General features: G+C 49.4%; 1 protein-coding gene across 18 annotated transcripts in view; it reads right to left on the bottom strand.

Annotated features, from left to right (window-relative positions):
* Nucleotides 1-19,635, bottom strand: part of PKNOX2 (PBX/knotted 1 homeobox 2) — a 304,609-nt gene that overhangs the window by 189,601 nt on the left and 95,373 nt on the right. For 10 of the 18 annotated variants that reach the window (XM_027581284.2, XM_027581285.2, XM_027581289.2 and 7 more), the window contains one exon: nt 16,974-17,045. The exons of 6 other annotated variants lie outside the window; for them this stretch is intronic. The gene's annotated coding sequence lies outside the window, so the exon portion shown is untranslated. Of the gene's footprint in view, nt 1-2,319; nt 2,342-16,973; nt 17,046-19,635 lie in introns of those variants that run through there. 2 more of the 18 variants (XM_027581298.2, XM_027581299.2) reach the window with 2 other exon arrangements.

The following is a 19,635-nucleotide window of genomic DNA, read 5'->3' as shown; positions in this document are numbered from 1 at the left end:
CCCTGTCATTAATATGCAATCTTGGACAAGGAACTTTAACCCCTCCATGCCTCAGTTTCCCCATAGGCGAAATCATAGGGTTAGACTACTAGATAATCCTTAAACCAAAATTCCATCTGACATCTACATACCTCAGAGGTTGCCCACACTAACCCTCCAGGGAGGGCTCTAAGTCTCGTGCTAAGGTAGCTCAGTATATCACCCTGGTTAAGAGTAAAGATGTGGGAGTCAGAGAGTTCTGGGTCCAAACCTGGGTCCAACATTTACCTAACCTTAAGCTCTATGAACCTCAATTTTCTCATCTTTAAAAGGGGGGTAATAGTAGCATCTTTAAATGAGACAATGCATCGATAGCATTTTGTGCAATGCCTGGAACATATTAATAATAATAATAAATGAGGGCTATTGTTGTTTTTAAGTGTTAAGAGTTAAGGGCTGGCAGCAGCTGAACGGAAAAGGAGAAAGAGACAAAGCAAGAAGGTTGAGGACTTCTGCATTCATCCCACTGCCCATGAAAGCGTTTCTGCCCTTGCCCCAGCCAGACCTTTGGGATGAGGACAAATTATGAAAACCCATTCTTGGACACCAAGGGTCTCTCAGGATCCTTCTCTTCTCTGAAAACCCCTCCACGGGCATATGAACAAAACGTCCGAGAAAGACAAAATGTGAACAGACCATTCCAGAAGGAAACCCCTGAAGGACCACCCATCCATCCTGATGGTGTGTCCTGGGTCTCCCCACCTCATTGCTGAGTCTCCTCTCTGTTCCCCTTGTGCTCCCCTCATCACCTGACAACAGCCTGTGGTTGTTTACATTTGGTGAATGAGGTTGGCAGTTACAGCATGGTAGGCCCTGACCACCAGGCTCTAAATTACACAATAACTAGGTACTTGAATATTGATAAAATTGCCTGGCACTAAATACTTGACTCTGAGAAGCATCCCACCCAGCACTGAGGGTAGCACACAGCTGTTCCTGAAGCCTGGTAAGGACCGAGGCTCATTCCACACCTGTCTTCAGCCCCCACAGGGCCACAGGCAGTACTGGTCGCCCAGTAACAGAGGAGCTGGAAAAGGTCCCTCAGTCACATTCCGCAGGCCCTGCCCAGGCCCAAGCCTCTAATCTTGGGCCTGTACCTGTAAGTACAGGTATGCATATAAAACCCTGTAAGCAGTGTGGGCACTGGTGGGTTCATCCTAGACTTCCCTACGCGGCAGAAGGAACAAGAGGCACTCATGATCTGTCTACATCGGATGGGAGTGAGGTGTGGGCTCCCAGGGCCGCAGGGCCCTCTGCAGAGGCAAACCCTCAGGGAGCGGAGGATCCGCTCATAGGGCAACCTTCCGGCCCTGTGGACATCCTCTGAGGCGCGAATACACCAAGACCCACGACTTGCTGATTCTCTGTCAGGAATATCCCTGCTCTCTTTCACTTGGCATCGTTGGTGACCTGCGTCTCTCATCCCAGGCCCTAATTGGTCCCCTGGCCTCTAGTCTCACCCTATTTTTGCCCATCTACCACGTCCCCTCAGCAGAGGATCTTTCTGGAACACAAATTTGATCAAATCCACTCCTCCTTAAAACCCTTCAATGACTCCTCATTGTCTGACAGAGGGTGCCAACTGGCCACCCCTACGCTGACTCTTGCTTGTCTGACATTTTTATAAATTCTTTTAAAAGATTTTATTTATTTATTTATTTATTTATTTATTTATTTATTTATTTATCTATTTATTTATTTGAGAGAGGGAGAGAGAGCACAAGCAGGGGGAGAGGCAGAGCGAGAGGAAGAGGCAGGCTCCCCACTGAGCAGGGAGCCCGACTCAGGACTCAAGCCCATGTCCCTGGGATCACGACCTGAGATGAAGACAGACGCTTCACCGACTGAGCCACCCAGGCGCCCCATGGCATTTTTATAAATTCTGCCAACATCTAAAAAGTGGGAGATTTCACATTTTAACAATCCATGTTTCCACGTTTTCTCCAAAGACCGAACGACCTAACAATGTCAATCCTGCCTTTCCACATGGCAATCACCGGGTGACGCCGAGGATCAGTCACCCCCTTTTAACAATGCACAGGCCCTCTGTCTGCCCCGAGAGGAGGTGAGTGTCAGCCTGGAGGTCTCTCCCATCACAGGGCCAGACCCCAGAGGCTGACTTACTCGGCCTGCAGAAGAGTTTCGGGTTCAAGGTGACAGCACGGGGGTGGGTGGCTCATTATGTTCTCAGCTGTGCTGTGCCAGGTGCAGGGTGGAGGATGGGATTCAGGAAAACACCAGTGCCGCTGGGCAGGCCCGCCTCGTGTCCTTCCCTCTCACCTGGGCAGCTCCACTCCTAGCCTGGCGAGAGGCGGCGAAGGTCTTAGGGCAGTTTCCCTGGAATGCCAATGGCTACCGGGCAGGTGCAGAAGAAGCCCCACCCCCCTTTATTCCTGCGGCCCCACCCCTGGGCCCAGCCTTTCCCCACCCCAACTCAGGGCGGCTGTACCCCCTCCCTTTATTTCCATCCCACTGTTCCTATCAAAGCCCTAACAGCACATATTTTGTTAATTGTACAAACCTAATGGGGGAATGCATTGGCAAAAAAGGGTAATGGCCATCAGACCAGCAATAAAACAAAATTAATGGCCCATAGGAAGAAATCATGTCCACTTAATCCCGGCTCTGAAACTCTAATAGAATAATGGAATACCAACGGAGGGTTTTTTCTCTCTATGCAGATTGCTTACACCATGTTAATCACTTGCAAAGCAGGCCACATACCACTCTGGCTCACATGACCCTCCAGGGAAAGTAGCGGACCAGAAACATTTAGTGCAAGGCTCATTACTGACATGCACCACCGCAGCAACACCTTCCCCCTCCCCCTCCTTCTCCCAGGTGACTCTGGGACAGCCAGTATGGGGTGTCATTGAGAGCCACGAGGTGTGGCGGGCTGGAAAGCAAGACACATAATACCTAATAATAGCAAACATTTATTGAGTGCTTACTATGTGCCAGACCCTGGGCTAGCTAAGTGCTTCCTATACGCTGTATCCGTCTACCTCATTTTCGTCCTCTGTAGCTGCACAGTCCAGCAAGGTAGCTGTTGGCCATGTGTGGCTTTTTAAATTCAAATCCTCATGAATCAAAATTAGAGAAAATTTAAAATTCAGGCTTCAGCCTCACCAGCCACATTTCAAGTGCTCGACATGTATCTAGTGGCTTTGTACTGGAAGGTTCAGATAGAGTACATCTCCATCATCACAGAATGTTGTATTAGACAGCGCTGGTCCAGAATACTGAGGCCATTTTATCTTGCTCATTTAACAGATTCGGAAGTCAAGGCGCAGGGAGGTGAGGCAAGAGGCCCAAGGTCATGCCGCTGGAATATAGTTGCGCTGGGTTCGAACCCAGGTCTGTCTCAGTCTGGCTCCAGAATCCCCAGCCTACCCATTAAGAACCAGCAATCAAAGCTACAGGGAGGCCTTCTGAGGGAAGTTAGCAGTAGAAAGGCTCTTCTGTCCTGTCTTCAGCACCCACCCACTCCCCGCCACACCCAGAGAGCAGACAGACCCCAGTGCTCCACTTGGGATCCAGCTCTGTGGGTGTCTCAAACTAAAAAGGTCATCTGGAGAGGGGGAGGGCTTTACAGGTCATCCAGCCCAACCTCCTTCAATTTATGAATGAAGAAACCAACACACAGAAAAGTGAAGTGGCTTGCCCAACGTCAAACAGCTGGTTTGCGACAGAGTTAGAACTATAATCCAGGTTTCTTGACCACCAGTCCTCACTGGCCAAGGGAGAGGACAAAGCATTGCCCAGGGCCACATACGGCCGCAGGTGAGAGAAGGAAGAGGTGTCCCTCCTGCCTTCCTGGAGAGTCCTGGGTCAGGGGAGAAGAGGCTGGGATGAGCCCAAGGGTACTGGGCTCTGAGGAAACGCAGGAAGGGAAGAAGGGTGGGGACAGTCAGTCAGGCCTAGAAAGTGCAGTGGCTAAAAGCATGACATTGGGTTGCTACTACCTTTTGGAAAAATAGTATACAGTGTCTATTACCATTAAAAATACACATAGAATTTGGCCAGGCAGCTCCAATTTGGGAATGTATCCTATAGGGAAAAAAGTAGCAGTGTCCAAGGATCTATTGTGGGAAAAAGTGAAAAACAACCGAGATGTCCACCAGTAGGGGACTGCCTGTATAACCTGTGGTACAACCATACTGTACCTAAACGAAGCCATTAAAAGAATGCGTTAGAGCTACATCTTTTGCCATGCAAGATGGCCATGACGTTCAAAATGGGAAAAGTAAGTAGCAGAGGATGTGTGTGGAGTGGTTCCATTTTTATAAGAACAGAGAAAACTCTAGAGTGAGTTGATCCCTTTGCGTGTGTTTGTGTGAGCGTGAAGGCAGCATGGAAGGGTTGGCTGGCATGTTTACCCTGGTGCTGATGGGGCACCAGGACCGGAAGGAGAAGGTGCACCATTTGTAGCATATCTTTGCCTGGTTTCTGGTGGCAGTGAGCACCCCCACTTTCGTAATTTGTGAAAAGAAACCTAATAAGGAAGAGAAAAATAACTGACGAAAGAAAGAAAAAGAAGTCAGACTCTAAACCCGCCTTACTTGCTAGCTTCACGGCCGTGGCAAGTTCCTTAATCTCGCTCCATCTTTCTTTCTTTTTTTTTTCCCTCTGTGACAGAGACACGGCGAGAGAAGGAACACAAGCAGGGGGAGTGGGCGAGGGAGAAGCAGGCTCCCCGCTGAGCAGGGAGCCCAAAGCGGGGCTCAATCCCAGGACCCGGGGATCATGACCCGAGCCGAAGGCAGATGCCTAACAACTGAGCCACCCAGGCACCCCAGTCTCGCTCCATCTTGGTTTCCTTGCCTGGAGACTGATGATGACAGTGTTTTATGTCATGAGGTGGTAGGGAGGCTGGCAGGAAACGAATTTAAAGCTACTCGGTCACACGGGCCTTTTTATCAATGTTGAGGGAAAAACCTGCCCCGTACATGCAAGTACTTCCAGGGTCCTCTCTCCAGGGCTGTCCCAGAGCCACAGTCACAGGTCTCACTACCTAGCTCTCCCAGCCCCTGTATTCTGCCATAGAACCATTTTAACGTGTCTCTCTGCCTACCTGCCTGGAAGAGCCTTGCAGGTAGGAATAGTACCTCGCTTATTCATTCATTCATTCATTCATTCATTCAATCAATCATTCATTTGAGTTAATAATAACTTAATAATTAGGGCGCCTGGGTGGTTCAGTCGGTTAAGTGTTGATATCAGCTCAGGTCATGATCTCAGGGTCGGGAGATTGAATCCCACATTAGGCTCCCCGCTCAGTGGGAAGTCTTCTTGAGATTCTCCCTCTCCCTCTGCCCCTACCTCCCCCCTCTCTAAAATAAATAAACAAATCTTCAAAAAAATAATAACTTCATAATTATGTCTTCGGCACATGTACCAGGCACTGTGCCTGACATCAAAGATATAACAATGAACAAAACAGAAAAGTCCCTGCTTTCATGGAGCTCACATTCTAATGGAGGAAACAAACAAACTATATATGCACATATATATGGAAGTCAAGTGGTGATAAGCACTAAGAAGAAAAATGCAGCACCATAAAGGAGCAGAAGTGACCAGGGAGTGGAGGGGGCCTTTTAGGGAGAGAGGACAGGAAAGACCCTCCAGAACTCCCCGAGAAAGCGCCCTCTGAGGCACATGCTGCAGACCCAGTGGGGCCAGGAGTTGTTCAACAGATGTTCGTTTAAGAATAAAATAAGAACAGACTTACGGAAGAGCAGTGAATGGTTAAGACACCTTAAACACATGCCTCCACTTCTGAGGATACATCCCAAGGAACTGAAATCAGAGGCTCAGAGATGTTTGCACACCCAAGCTCACAGCAGCTGTTAGTCACAAGAGCCAAAAGGGGGGAGCAACCGAAGTGTCCATGGACAGATGAGCGGATGAACAAAGTGCAGCCAAGACAAATAATGAAGCATCATCGAACCTTGAAAAGGAAGGAAATTCTGACACACTGTACAACGTGGATAAACCTGGAGGCCACAGTGCTAAGGGAACTGATCCAGTCACCACAGGACAAAAATGGTACGACTCGCGTGCGGGACCTAGGGAAGTCAGATTGGCAGAGATGGAAGGTAAAATGGCGGCCGCCAGGGGCTGGGAGGGAAGGGAGATGGGGGGTGATGGTTTCACAGATACAGAGATGCAGGTTTGCAAGATAAAAAGAGTTCCGGGGATGGGCGGTGATGATTTTTGCACAACACGATGAAAGTACTTAATGCCACTGAACCCGCACACTTAAAAGTGGTAGAGATGGTCGATTTTATGTGAGATGTATTTTACCCCAATTTTAAAAAATACATGCCATCACTAACGTTTCTCTATTTCTGTCAGAGAAGAAAAAAAGAGCCTAGAATGTTCAAGAGCAGGAAGAGGAGCTGCTGACTGCTGAGGTGAGGATAAGGGAGCCTGGGGCCCACAGATAGAGCAGGGAACCCCAAGTCTCTGAAGGTTGGTGGGGAGAACACGGAGGGACAGGAAAGACAGCTTTCCTGTGGAAACCTCTGAGCCGGAGTGATTCCAGAGTGCTGGTCCTGCACAAATGAGACACAATCTAGGGTAAAAAAAAGAAAAGGAAAAAAAAAATTTTTTTAACTGGTAGGAGATAGGAGGCGACTGGTAGTGAGCTGGGCCGCCTCTAGTTTGAAGGGAAAGACAGTCACATGCATCCACTGCAGGGAATCTAAAAGGAAAAGGGAATAGGAAGCTGAGAACAAGATGATGGGATGTGGGCCCTTCACCTGATACAGCGGTGAGCAGCTTGGTGTGTTGGACAGTTAATTTTAGTCAGGGCCCAGGAGACAGTCCTGTCTTCATGGCCCTTTGACCTTATGTGGCCTTTGGCCTTCTTTGGGCCTCAGTTTCTTCATCTATCTTCATCTTACCCTGCATCAGGGTAAGAGGCATCTTAATTAAGGCTTTAGGGGTCAACAAACCCCTTGAGATCTTATCCAGAATGGTGTTTGTGTGTATATTTTTCCGTGGAGAGATTTATACATTTTTACCAAGATTTCAAGGCTGTCCATGTCCCCAGAGAGGTTAAGAATCAGCGGAGGGGATATTCACTAGGCTCACATTAGGCTGGAAAGTTCTAAGATTCCAAGAAATCTTGAACTAGATTCCAATAAATCTTTGGGCCTCAAATGAATCTTGCTTTGCTGGCAGCACAGAGATATTGTAAAAATGAAGTGAAATAATGATACTTTGAAAAGTTATAATTATTTCTCTCGTGGAAGTAAATATGATGACCGTTATGGTTGTCGGTGTTTCACGGAAAGCAAGGGTAGTTCTACCGCAGGCGTAGAGGCGGCATGATAAAGGGACGTGATGAGCTACAGGTTGACCTTCTTTTGGGGAGAAATGAAGAGGCCCTCCATTCCCCTGGTGGAGGGGGGTCTGGGGCCAGAAAGAAGAGTAACACAGCCTACCCAGGAGGTGCAGCCAGGGCAGAACGAATGCATCTCTTTGTGCCAAAAAGCTCTCATTTTGCATCTGGCTTTACTTGGGAGGAAAATCTCAACTGTGTGCCCGAGAAAAGTAATGAGACTGAGGATATGTCAAGGAAAAACAGCACAAGCAGAGCTCAGTATCTGGTGACCAGAGAGCAAGACCCAGACTGGAAAGCTACGGAATGACTAAGGCAGCGTCACCAGGGCAGAGGGGACCTCAGCCACAATGCGTGATGCCTATCCTGGTGGAGCTGGGCCCAGAGGCAGGGGGAGAGCTGGCTGTCAGAACCCTGCACGGTTAGACCCAGCTAGAACCTTGGCGATCATCCATTCCAACCTCCTGATTTCATGTCTGCAGAAACGGATTGAGAGAAGGGGTGAAACTGACCCAAGGAAGTCCAGGACTGGAAGCCGGCCAGTGGCTCCATTCGTTCAATTTACAAAACGTGTTTTGAGTGTGTCAGACCCTTGCCTTCGGTTGGAGATTAATAATGAGCAACAAATCCAGCTCCCTACCATCAAGGAGTCCAAAGTCTAAAGGGAGAAACAGACACCAGTTGCTTGAGAGGTTAAGTGTCGGCTAGCATGTACGTAGGGACCACAGAGGAGGGAAGGGTCTCCCCACTTCAGGCAGGTCCATCCAGATAATGATGAGATGGAGGGTCAGCCACTTCCCCTCAGACCAGTCCTAGAGGTGCTCTAAAGTCCACGCCAAGCCGACGACCACCACGGCAGCCATGGCAAGGAGACTCTCGCAGCCTCCGGCCCCCATGGGAAGAGAGCCACTCACTCAGGCAGGCCAGCCACAGGCCCTGGTGAGAGGCCGCTCCAAATAGCACTTCCATTCATTACTTCCTAACTCGCCTCGGGGGGCTGGTCCTGAATATTGTTTCATAAATAACTTAACAGGGCTCCAGCTTGTTTAACTGAGGTTAGGCAGATGTGCACAGCGCAGGCTGATTATGAGGGAATTTGGCTGTGCTGAATGGTTCTGGGATGCTGATTCTCTGCGGAGGGGTGGCTCAGTGGAGAAAGCAACCACGCGGCTGGTGTCCCCACCTGGATCCCCAGATCACAGCAGGATGCTGCAAGAGCATTTGTCTCCAATTGTTCTTAGCCACTAATTTGGCTCCAGGGTATAACACCAATCTGAGAACAAACGGAGTAGGAAAACTGTGCCTTCCCTGAAGGAGGCCCGATCTGGCCAGAAGCAGGAGGTGGGGGGAGGTTTCCTGAGTTCAGCGCATAGGCCCCAAGGCCTCCGGAGCTGGGGCTGGCCGCTTCCCTCTCCAGCCTGGAGTCACCCGGCTGCCCTGCCATCTGCCGTGCCTCACCTGCTCATTGCTCCTCCGAGGTGCCTCCAGCAGAGGACAGATTACTCTGATGGCAGGTAGATGAAATGGGATCCCTTGCTAGCAGTAACTACCCAGAACAATCTCTCTCCTGAGCAGCTGACTGTCTCTACCTGGCACCTGCCAGCGAAAGAGCTGACGGGTGGCGGAGGCACACAGAGGCGGGCAGAGGCAACTGTCCCCGTGCACATGCACGGAGGGGACCACGAAGGCCCCGTGGAGGTGGGACTTGCTCAGAGGGCCCTCTGTCAGGCTGCAGAAAGGTAGGCTGGGCCGCCCCTCAAGAGAAGACACAAAAGCCGCTCTGTCTCTGGCAGAGTGAAGAGCTAGCACCCTCCAGGGGTAAAGAGGAAGGCAGAGCTGGTGAGCAAGGCCTCGGCAGATGCTTTCCCAAGACTGATGTGCAAAATCCCCCAGTAAACAGGAGGCCCCTCTCTCATAGTTAAATTGCCTTCTGGTGGCTTAAAATAACTGAATCAGGGAACTTTGCCTGTGACCCTCTTGAAAGCAAACTAGGAGATAAAATGCTTTTTACCAAGCCTACCGCTCTATTCACAGCCTCCCAGCCGACAGGCCATCGTTTCTGGGACAAAAATGCCTTCCTTACCGGCGCGTGAGTAAGCTAGTCAGTAACTTCATAAATCCAACATAGTATAAAAAATACTGGAAAGAAAACCATTTTTAAAAATCTCTGAGCAGTCAAAGTACACGTCACAAAATCTTCCCACTAAAGTTTATGAACCTTACTCGGAAGGGAACGTCCCAGACTGTCACTTAGAACTGTTTCAGACTGATTTTACACCTGCTTCTAACAGGACCCGTTTTCTGGTATACTCAGGCCTCGGCTGACAGAAGCAATAAAAGAGGAGGTGCATGCAGGGGACGGAGGAGGTCGAGCAAGGAGAACACGAAGGGGCAGCCTTGTGAATCAGCACACCAGGTTTGGTCAAATTCAGGATCATTTACTTAGGAAAATAGGGGAGGACGTCCACTGCTGATGTTTAAAACATCCTTGGAGGATTTTAAGAAGTAAGCCTTTTAGCTATCTGGAAAATCCCAAATGAGTCTCCTTCGAGATGCTTCCAAGCTTCCTGTAAGTTGTGTTGAGCTTGTGCAGGAGCTGCCTGTGCTCATTCCCGGTTGGCTCATTCAATTGCCCCATGGGCACTGACTCCTGTGGATGCTGACGAAGGCAGGGACATCGTTGGATACAACACACGCACACACGTGCACATCATGAGCACCTATTACATGTTAGGTGCTCAATAGATGCACATTGTGCCGATGTTCGAAAAGGCACCTGGAAAGGGGAGGGGCAAGCCAGTCAGATTGTCCTGTGACCCAATCCCTAGCTCCACACAGGAGAATCTTTGTGGGGAGGGGGTGTAATAATTCAGGAGTCAATTAAAGATCTCATCGTACCAAAACTTTAAATGGCTCCACCAAGAAAAACACAAGGACAGCCCAGAATCAGGCCTGAAAAAATGTGGACCAGATTCTCCAGCTCATCTCAGAGACAGAGAGACAGTTGTCACCCCTCTGTGCGCCTGGCTTGCCTAGTGACAATACGAACACTTTGGAGTCATCAGCGTCTGAAATGCTTCCAGCCTCGGAGGTGACAGGACCCTGGTTTTAGTTAAGGATGGAGCCACCCTGCCAGCCTGATTTCTTTTCTTTTCACCGAGGCTTTGGAAGGCAGGATTTAGGTCTCTGCCCCAGCACAGCCCAAGGAGACAGCAAGGGACTCTGCATCCTCTCCTGGCCCCTCGGCTGGCCCTGCCATCATTTTGGGGACAGAAAGTCTTTATGAGACTCATAAGGGATGGTGGGGGAGGGGTTAGGATTCTGGCAGTCTGTCCTGAAGAATTCAGGTTAATAATTTATATATGCATTAAAAAAAAAGAAAAAAAACCCTTCTGAAACAAATTGCATACAAATTATGTGACATTTGAAGGAAATTTGCCAATGTTGCTCAGTGAAGCGTAATAAATATATGCAGCCCATAATAATAAGTTACTTAAACTCAGGGCACTAAATGATTTATTAATTGTCTTCTAATCCTTTCCAGCTCCAACTAAAACCAAGAGTGTGGCCATATTTCACGTACCAGTTCATAATGCCGCCACCACCCAACAGCACGGCTGCCATTAACTGTTTGCTCGGTCCCTTTTTCATTCAGGATCCCCAACTCTGCCGAGGGGCTTTGCAGCAGGACCCACAGCTGAGGGGACCGCTATTGTCAGCAAATGGATAGATGGACCCCAAACACATCCCATCCCCCTGCACTTCTCACATGAATGTCCCATAAGGCACATTCATTTTGCCTTGAGCTCCCTGCCTCTGGGTTCCATGTCTCCCACTGCCATAGGTGCCACAGCATCCCTGGGTGGACATTAATCCTGGGAGAACAGGCCGTTGTCTTCTGGGATGCCCCAGCACCAGGCTCACAGCCCCAGAGTCCTCCGCAGGAGCAGATGGTGAGTCAAAGAGAATTTGAACAGAGGTGGGAAATGGAACGCAGGGACCTGCCCTTTCTCTAGGACACACTGACTCGGTGGGGAATGTGGGATCTCTGTTGTCGTGCCCACTTATTGGGCCTCCTCTCTAGTGCTCCAGACATGGACCGCTTCTCCCTGGAAGACTTCATGCTCAGGATGCTGCCAAGAGCCGCCTACAGACAGACCCAACCCTATCTTGGGATGGGAACACCAGCAAACTAGAAGTCTGTGGCCAGAAACATCACCTGGGGATGGATGGAGAAATAGGGCAAGGTAGGGTCCCAGGAATTGAGTGACTGAGTTGAGAAGTGAAATGATTCTCCAGGAATCCTTGCTTCCCCCAACATGCTTCTCTGTAGTCCCCCATCTCATAATGATGCCATCTTCTGCCAGTTACCCATAACTGGGGGGTCCCCTTGCATTCGGCCTCTACCTTCTCTCCCACTCCTACGCACAATCAGGGGGATTTCACTCTTTAAAAAAAAACAACAACATATCTCAGGGCACCTGGGTGGCTCAGTCAGGTAAGTGTCCAACTCTTGATTTCAGCTCAGGTCATGATCTTTGGGTCATGGGATCAAGCCCTGCGTCAGGCTCTGAGCTGAGTGTGGAGCCTGCTTGGGATTCTCTCCCTCCCTCTCCATTTACCTCTCCCTCTGCTCACATGTATGTGTGTCTGCTCACATGTATGTGTGTGCGCACGCGCGCGCTCTCTCTCTCTCTCAAAAAAAACCCAAAACATTTCTCAGATCTATCCTTTTCCATCTCCACTATCACTGCATAATTCAGAGCCTAGGGCTGCAAATCAGCAGCTCTTCCCAGATGTTTTGTGGGATTTGCACAGTGCTCCTGGTTTTCCTTTGTTTTGTTTTTAAAAAGGTAATATGTGGGGCACATGGGTGGCTCAGTCAGTTATGTGCCTGTCTCTGAATTTCAGCTCAGGTCATGATCTCGGGGTTGTGGGATCAAGCCCCATGTCTGGCTCCACGCTCAGGGCGGAGTCTGCTTGAGATTCTCTCCCTCTCCCTCTGCCCCTCCCCCCACTCATGTGCGAAGTGTTCGCTCTCTTTAAAATAAATTAACAAAATCTTTTCTAGCGTTGGTGGTATAGTGGTGAGCATAGCTGCCTTCCAAAATCTTTTCTAAAAAGGTAATATGTAACATGGTTAAAAAATTTTAAAAATTACATGAAATGTCTCCCTCCCATTCCTGTCCCCCACTTATCCAAGCAAACATAAATACAGATTCTTGTTATCCCCCTTTCGTGCACATTTTTCTGCACCTTGGTGGATTTTTTTCTTTTTATGCTTAATATAATTTTGGAGATCTTTCCATATCAGTACAAAGACAGAGCCTTCATTCCTCTTTTTATTTTTATTTATTTTATTTCTTTTTTTTTCAGAGTAAGACGTGTATCATATGATCTCACTGATATGAGGAATTCTTACTATTTCATTTTTTTTTTAAGCAAGCTCTACTTCCAACGTGGGGCTTGAACTCCCGACCCCAAGATCAAGAGTCACATGCTCTATCACCTGAGCCAGGCAGGCACCCCCTCCTTCCTTTTTTTAAATGTGTCATATTCCGTTGTCAGAATATTCCATAATTTAACTAATTTAACCCCAACTGATGGACATTTGGGTTCTTCCCAATCTTTTGCTATTACAAATAATGTTGCAAGAATAAACTTTTGTGGATATTATTTCACATATGTACAAGTATTTCTTTAGGATCAATTCCCCAATATGAAATTGCTGGGGCAAAAGGCATATGATTGATAATTTTGATAGATTTTGCCAAATTGCCCTCTAAATGGGTTGTTTTGATTTACACTATAAGACAGCTGTTTCCCTAGAACTTTGTCAATACAGCGTGATAACAAATTTTTTGGATGGTTGCCCATTTAAAAGATGAATGAAAAATGCTACCTCAGGATAGTTTTAATTTGCATTTCTTTTCACATGTAAGATTGAACATCCTTTCATATGTTAAGAGCCATTTGTATTTTCTTTTTTGTGAAAGTCTGTTCAAATTCTTTGCCCATTTTTTCTATTGGGTTGTATTTTGTTGATTTTTAGGAACTCTTTGTATATTAGGGAGAATAGTCCTGTGATGTGCGTTGCAATTTTTTCCCCCCAGTTTGTCATTTGTCTCTTGACTTTGTTTAAAATATTTTGCCTGTGCTTTTTAAAATTTTCTAATTTAAATTCCAACAGGCCTGGAGCATTCACAATCCCATTGGCCACAGCCTCCATCAATCCCCACAGTTTTACAAATGACTTAGTTTACTATTTTTAATTGCCTACACGTTGGTGTTATGTATGACCCAGAGGAAAGCTAGTCTGAAAACAGCTGATAACCGGAGGATGGCAGAGAAAGAATCTGAGTGCTTGTTGATGTCACTGAACCACTGAATTTTTCCAACTCCAGAGCACTCCTGGTTCTGGGCTTCACAATGTGTAAGAAAAAGAATTTCTTACTGTTTAAGCCACTTTGGGTTGGATTAGCTGCTACTGGCAGCCAAAGGCATTCTAACTGAAACGTATCTTGAATGTGCTTGTGAAAGTCTGGTCCCTTCCAACCCATTCCCACTGGTGCTGAGGCCAAGTTCTAGAATATAAATCTGACAACACCACTCCCCCATTTCAATACATTTCATAGCTCCCCATCACCTGCAAAATATAATCCAAGAGCCTTAGCACTCAGTCTGTCCCTGCCCACCCCTCCCTCCTTGCTCTTGCTGTCTCACACTTCCATGTTGTGGTGTACCCTGTCCCTGGCTCCCTGAGGGCCCTTTTCCTCCTTCTCCTGTCTAGTTCTCGGGATGGTCTGTCCCACCATCACCTCCTCCAAGTAAATTCCAGACCAAATCCCCATCTCCAACCCATCACTGCCATGCACCATCTGGTACTTTTTCCTCTGTGGTTGCATTCACCTCATTGTCTATACATCTTTTTTACATGCCTGAGCCCCCACCCTGCTCACTTCTTTACAGTTTCTTGAAGGCAGGAGCAATATCTTGCTCATTTCTGCAGCCCCAATACCTAGCTTGGGACCCAGTGTGAGGTGGGTGTGCAACCAGCATTTGCAAACCTGAATGGAGCTCCCCTCCACTCATCTTGTGTGTTCCCACAGATGCCCCCTCAGATGTCTCCCAGCCCAAGTCCTTAGAACCAATGCCTTTCTACCCACGTCCATCTTTACAGAGAAGTTAGAAGAAATGTCCCATCCAAATGAGCCTGCTCTAAGGAGGAAAGCAGATGACCTATTAAATCATCAGATCCAGCAGTGCCATTTGCCCGAGCATGGGCTCCATACCAGTGTCCCCAGTGCTGTCTCAAACCGCCTACTGCAACAGAAAGCCAGGGTTGGGAGCTGGGTTCCCAGCCACTTAACCAGCTGTGGGAACTCAGAGAAATGACTTAAGCCCTCTGTGCCTCAGCTTTCTTACTTGGGTAAAAGGGATGAGCAGGCTGTTGGGAAGAGGGTAATTGTCAGTAAATGATAGTCATGTTATTTCCTCCCTCAGAGCTGAATCAGCCCCAGATAAATGAGGCAAAGTCCACGCAGAGCACACCCCAAACACTTCCACGGGGCAGGCCTCCTTTCTGGGTCAGACACCAATATGGTGGCCAAGCAGCAGAAATATACTGATGGGAACAACAGGGAAAGGAGGGAGTTGGCATCCCCTGGGTGCTTCCTGCGCGCCGGCCTATGCTACCCGGGCATACCTGTCACCAGGCACCTGCGTCCCCTGTCACCACATGCATGAGCCACAGCGGCCCCGCACAAGCGTGTTTTCAGTCCTCTTCTGGACAGAAGCAAAGTGAGGCTTACAGAGTTTAAACAACTCGCCCAGTGGGGCCATGTTTTGAACCCACTTAAGGGGGGAAGTCAGGGTCTCACCTCAGCTCTGTCTGGCTCTCACCCCTGAGTTCTTTGTACCACCTCATGTTACACCCAGACTGCATGGAATGAAGCTGGCCCAACATATCCAGGACTTGTGTGCCTGCTGATAAACCTGGAGGAGGTGACCAGGGAAGGGAGAGAAAAGAGGGAGGTCCAGGGGTGAGGGGAAGGGGGGAAATGGGAGAGGGAAGAAAGAAGCTCCTAGAAAAGATTTCTCTCATATCCCCAGCATGCCTCTGTGTATGTGTGTATGAGTGTGTGTGTGTGTGTGTGTGTGTGTGTGTGTGTGTGTGTGTGGTTTGGCAGTGTGAGCTTGCACAGATGCGTGTGCATGTGTGTGACCGTGTTCCGTGTGCATATGGCTCTGTGTGTGCAGGTGTCTATGACTGGGTGCATGCGGCTGACATGTGTATGGCTGTGCGTGTGTGCATGTGTGCACATACGTGGGTACCCATGAGTGTGTGCTGAGGAGGGGAGGAGGGCCGCTGGCACACACAGGCCTCCCACCTACTTCCATACCTGCTCACGCCTAAACATGCCCCATGTGGACTCTGCATGCGGTCAGCAGTGGGAGACTTCACCTATTAACTGTCGCAGGCAGTTCCAACCAGCCATGTGACATCAGCGTTCCCGGTGCTGTTATTAGCCCATGACTGACCTGGCAAGGCTGCGCAAGGGACGGCAGAGGGGAGAAGGGAGGGAGGAGATGCCTCCGCCAATTCTGTCAGGCTTCCCTGGACAGACCTTCCCAGACCCGGACACATCCCGGCCCCCTAGTCAAAGACAGAACTCTGGGCAGGCACTTCCGCGTATGTGCCTCTCAGTTTTTGGAGACGCTCAGAGCACAGGGAAGACACACACACCTTCCCAGACCAGCAGTCAATGGCATCAGCCTGAGCCTCTGGCTGGGGAAGGAGTGGGGAGGGGGCCTGCAGGAGAGGAGGCCACCTTGGCTCCCAGCCAACCCTCTCAGGCCCCCTCAGGACCCATCCGGATTCACCCCCCACCAGGACTGCTCTGGGCACCCATCCGGATTCACCCGCCGCCAGCACTGCTCTGAGTTTCTCTCCCTCCTCCCTCTCGTTCCCTCTGGTGCTGTCGATGGTTAAGAGGAACAGGGCCCACCGTGGGGTCACAGCAGCCTGTCAGGAACAGGCAGAATCGAAACCACGGTTCAGCTCCCAGTCCCTTCCTAATCCCGCTGGCTACCTGCCACTCCAAAGTCCTCTGAGCTCTGCCGGATGACAGCCACCGTAAGGGATTTTCTCCCGAAGCAGGACAAAAGAAGACTCTTATGGAGTCAAAAAAAGAATCTTATGGGGCCTGGACCAATACAAATCCTTACCTTTTCCCTGGACTCCAGGGAAAAGAAAAAGAGAAAGAGAGAAAACCGTCTCCTTATACTTACTTAACATAAAAACATCTCAGCGGCTGGGGAAACCCTCATTCTCTGCATTCCCTAAAACCTGGGACCCCCAGCGTCCCCGAACATAGCTGACCGATTCAAGTTAACAGCACAGACTGACTGGAAAGCCCCTTCTTTAACCATTCTGTTGCTTCTTTGCAAAACGAGATGCAGAAACCAAACAACTGAGCATGGTATGTGACTGCCTAGGCCTGGGGAGAAAGAGGAAGAAACACACACACACACACACACACACACACACACACACACACACTGTATATTATAATAATTATCTGACCTTCCTGTGGTCCTCTGATGCCTTCAAAGATCCTTTCGCTTCCATCCTCTGGTTTTCGTGAATTACAAGGCACTGGAAAACAGAAGTTTACATCCTCCTTTTCTAGCTGAAAGACCTTGGGCAAGTTGTGTCCATTTTACAGCTGAGACAAGTAAGGCCCAGGGTCTGCCCGAGTCACCAAACCGTATCACACACAGTGCTGTGTCCACCAAGGGCCTAACCCATGGTCCACAGCTTTCTGCATTGCCCCCTAGCTTTTCTTTCACTCATTCTAGCCTTGATTAGAAAACCAATGACTCCTGCGCTCACTCCCAAGCCCTGTCCTCCTGGTGGGAGAAAAACAGTTCCCTAGTAGCAAGCTGATATTTGGACAATCTGAGAGCCTCCCAACTGCTCCGGAAGACACGGCCTTCCCCTTCCAGGGCTTAGCAACGCTGCCAAAACAAGAGGAGAAAGCTTCCAACAAAAGTTTGTTTTCATGGAGATTTTATTTCCTTCGCTGAGGCTCTCCCACCACAGATTTCTCTTTGTTGGAACTTGCATTCAGAAGTCACCAGATACACAGCCCCTGACCCTTTGAGCCCTCCGGGGATCTCACGCCTTTATCTTCCCTCCCAGTCCGGCAGGCTGCCCGTTGCCCCCCCCCCCCCCCCCCCCCCCCCCCCCGCTCAAAAGGCCCTTTGAGCCACTCCAGAGAGAGAGGGGCTCTTGGAGTGGACAGAGGTCTCACCGGGATGAGCCCTCCACATCAAAGGGTGAGGGACACGGGGCCCTGCATGCACGTGTCTCGGAGTATAGGCAAGGGCATGAGGACGTCTAACCACATCCCTGAGTCCCTGAGGTGGAGGTCGCGTCCCACGTTCCACGATGATGAGGCTGTTAACTGGGGCTCGACAGCAGGATGCGGATCTCCCAGGCCGTCCCAGGGCTTGGCTCAGCTCACAGACGCAGGGCCAGCCCAGGAACAGCTCGGTAGGGGATAACATTTGTCCTAGATGGACAAGCCTTTCCTTTTTGCCCTTTTCAGGATCAGCTGCCCTCCCAGGGCCACAATTTAGAGATTTTACTCTGGCTGTCTCTCTTAGCCAGGAAGAAAGGAGCTCACGACATTAATCTGTGCTGCATGGGCTACTCTCCCCGGCGTGTGCATTAGAGAGAGCGAGCGGGAGGGAGAGCAAAAGAGAATCCAAAGAGTGGATGCTTAGCTCTGAGGGATAAATTGCTAATGGTAGAATTACAGGTTCAAGAGGCAGGCGGGGATTTGGAGGTGGCGGCGAGGCGAAGCTCGCAGGACATTAGGGTCAGGCCAGAACTCGGGTTTGATTCTCAGCCCTACAACTTGCTAACTTTGTGGTCCTGGGCAACATCATCTCTTTGGGTCTCGTTTCCATCCTCTGTTCAAATGGGGATGACACCATGTCAAGGACGGTATGAGGAACAGACAACAGACCCAAAAAGCCGGTGTCTGGTACCCAGGAGGAGCTTGGCTCCCCCTTTGTGGGGCCTAAGGTTGAGTTGGCACCATCGGCATTTCTCTTTGGGTTGCCACACAAATGGTTTGGGTTTTCCTCTATATACACCATCTCACCCTTGCCCTAGTCTGTATGTAGCTAGACGGTAGGATTTTTAATGTTCATGTTTTTAAGGGTCTGTGTGAACTTTTGTCAGGAGGAGACAATAAAGGCAACTGACTAAGCATTTTTCAAAACTACCATTTCCTTGGTTTCTCACGTGGTCTTATTCCCATTTAATAAATGAAGGAATTGTGAGTCAGGGATATGAAGTGACTTTTCCAAAGTCACCCAGCCCGTGAGCAAGAAAGATGAGGCCAAGCCTTGTCACATCTAGCACAGGCACGTCCAAAGAACTGTCACCTTGAAGAGGGCAGAGAGGGGTGACAGGTGTGACGAAACTCGGGGCTTATATACAAAGGGAGGCCACGAAGCCTGATAACTTTTTGAAGATGGGGGATTCTGAATAAACCATCAGAGCCCGGATTTGAAAGCCCAGAAACTAGAAGGCAGGGTGGCAGAGAAAAGAGGACAATCTCACAGGATTTCTGGGGCAGCTCGGGAGTTCAGGGAAAGCTGTCTTACTCCATGTTTTGACACGAAGACCTGCGGAAGGCAGCCCTGGGCCAGGCCAGGCTGAGACCAGATGGAATATGTAGTAGAAACAGCATCTGTAGAAGTCTACGTTCCAAGTCAAAGTGAGTGCTGACGCCAGACCCTTAATGACCCACCTGCCCACAAAGTGTGTGCCCAAGTTGTCCATACACAGTAATGAACAAGGGATGGGGGCGGAGCCAGGGAAGGGCACTGGTCCCGTCCTAACTAGAGAACCAACCAAGGGGCCCTTCGGCTTGAGAGCTGGCTCTGTGGATCATTCTTCCTCTCCATGCGCACCTTCCATTAGCCCAGGAATATAGAGAGAGTTGGGCTGTGACCTTCCTTCTCTCTCCCCTCTCTCGCCACCCTATTCAGTGGGGTGCCCTGATGACACTAAGCTCTGACAGGCCCTTCACAAGCACACTCTTCTCCTCCTGACCAGCATCAACCTGCCAGGGCCAAGTCAGGTGCAATCACACCTGCCCTAGAAGGCTGACTCCTGGATTCCAACCAGAGGATTCCAGGATCTCAAATTCATAATTACCAGCTCCAGA

This window comes from Zalophus californianus, chromosome 11 (genome assembly GCF_009762305.2).
Source record: "Zalophus californianus isolate mZalCal1 chromosome 11, mZalCal1.pri.v2, whole genome shotgun sequence".
Lineage (NCBI taxonomy): Eukaryota > Metazoa > Chordata > Mammalia > Carnivora > Otariidae > Zalophus > Zalophus californianus.
The sequence above is the reverse complement of the archived record's forward strand: the minus strand, read 5'-3'. Positions and strand labels throughout refer to the sequence as shown.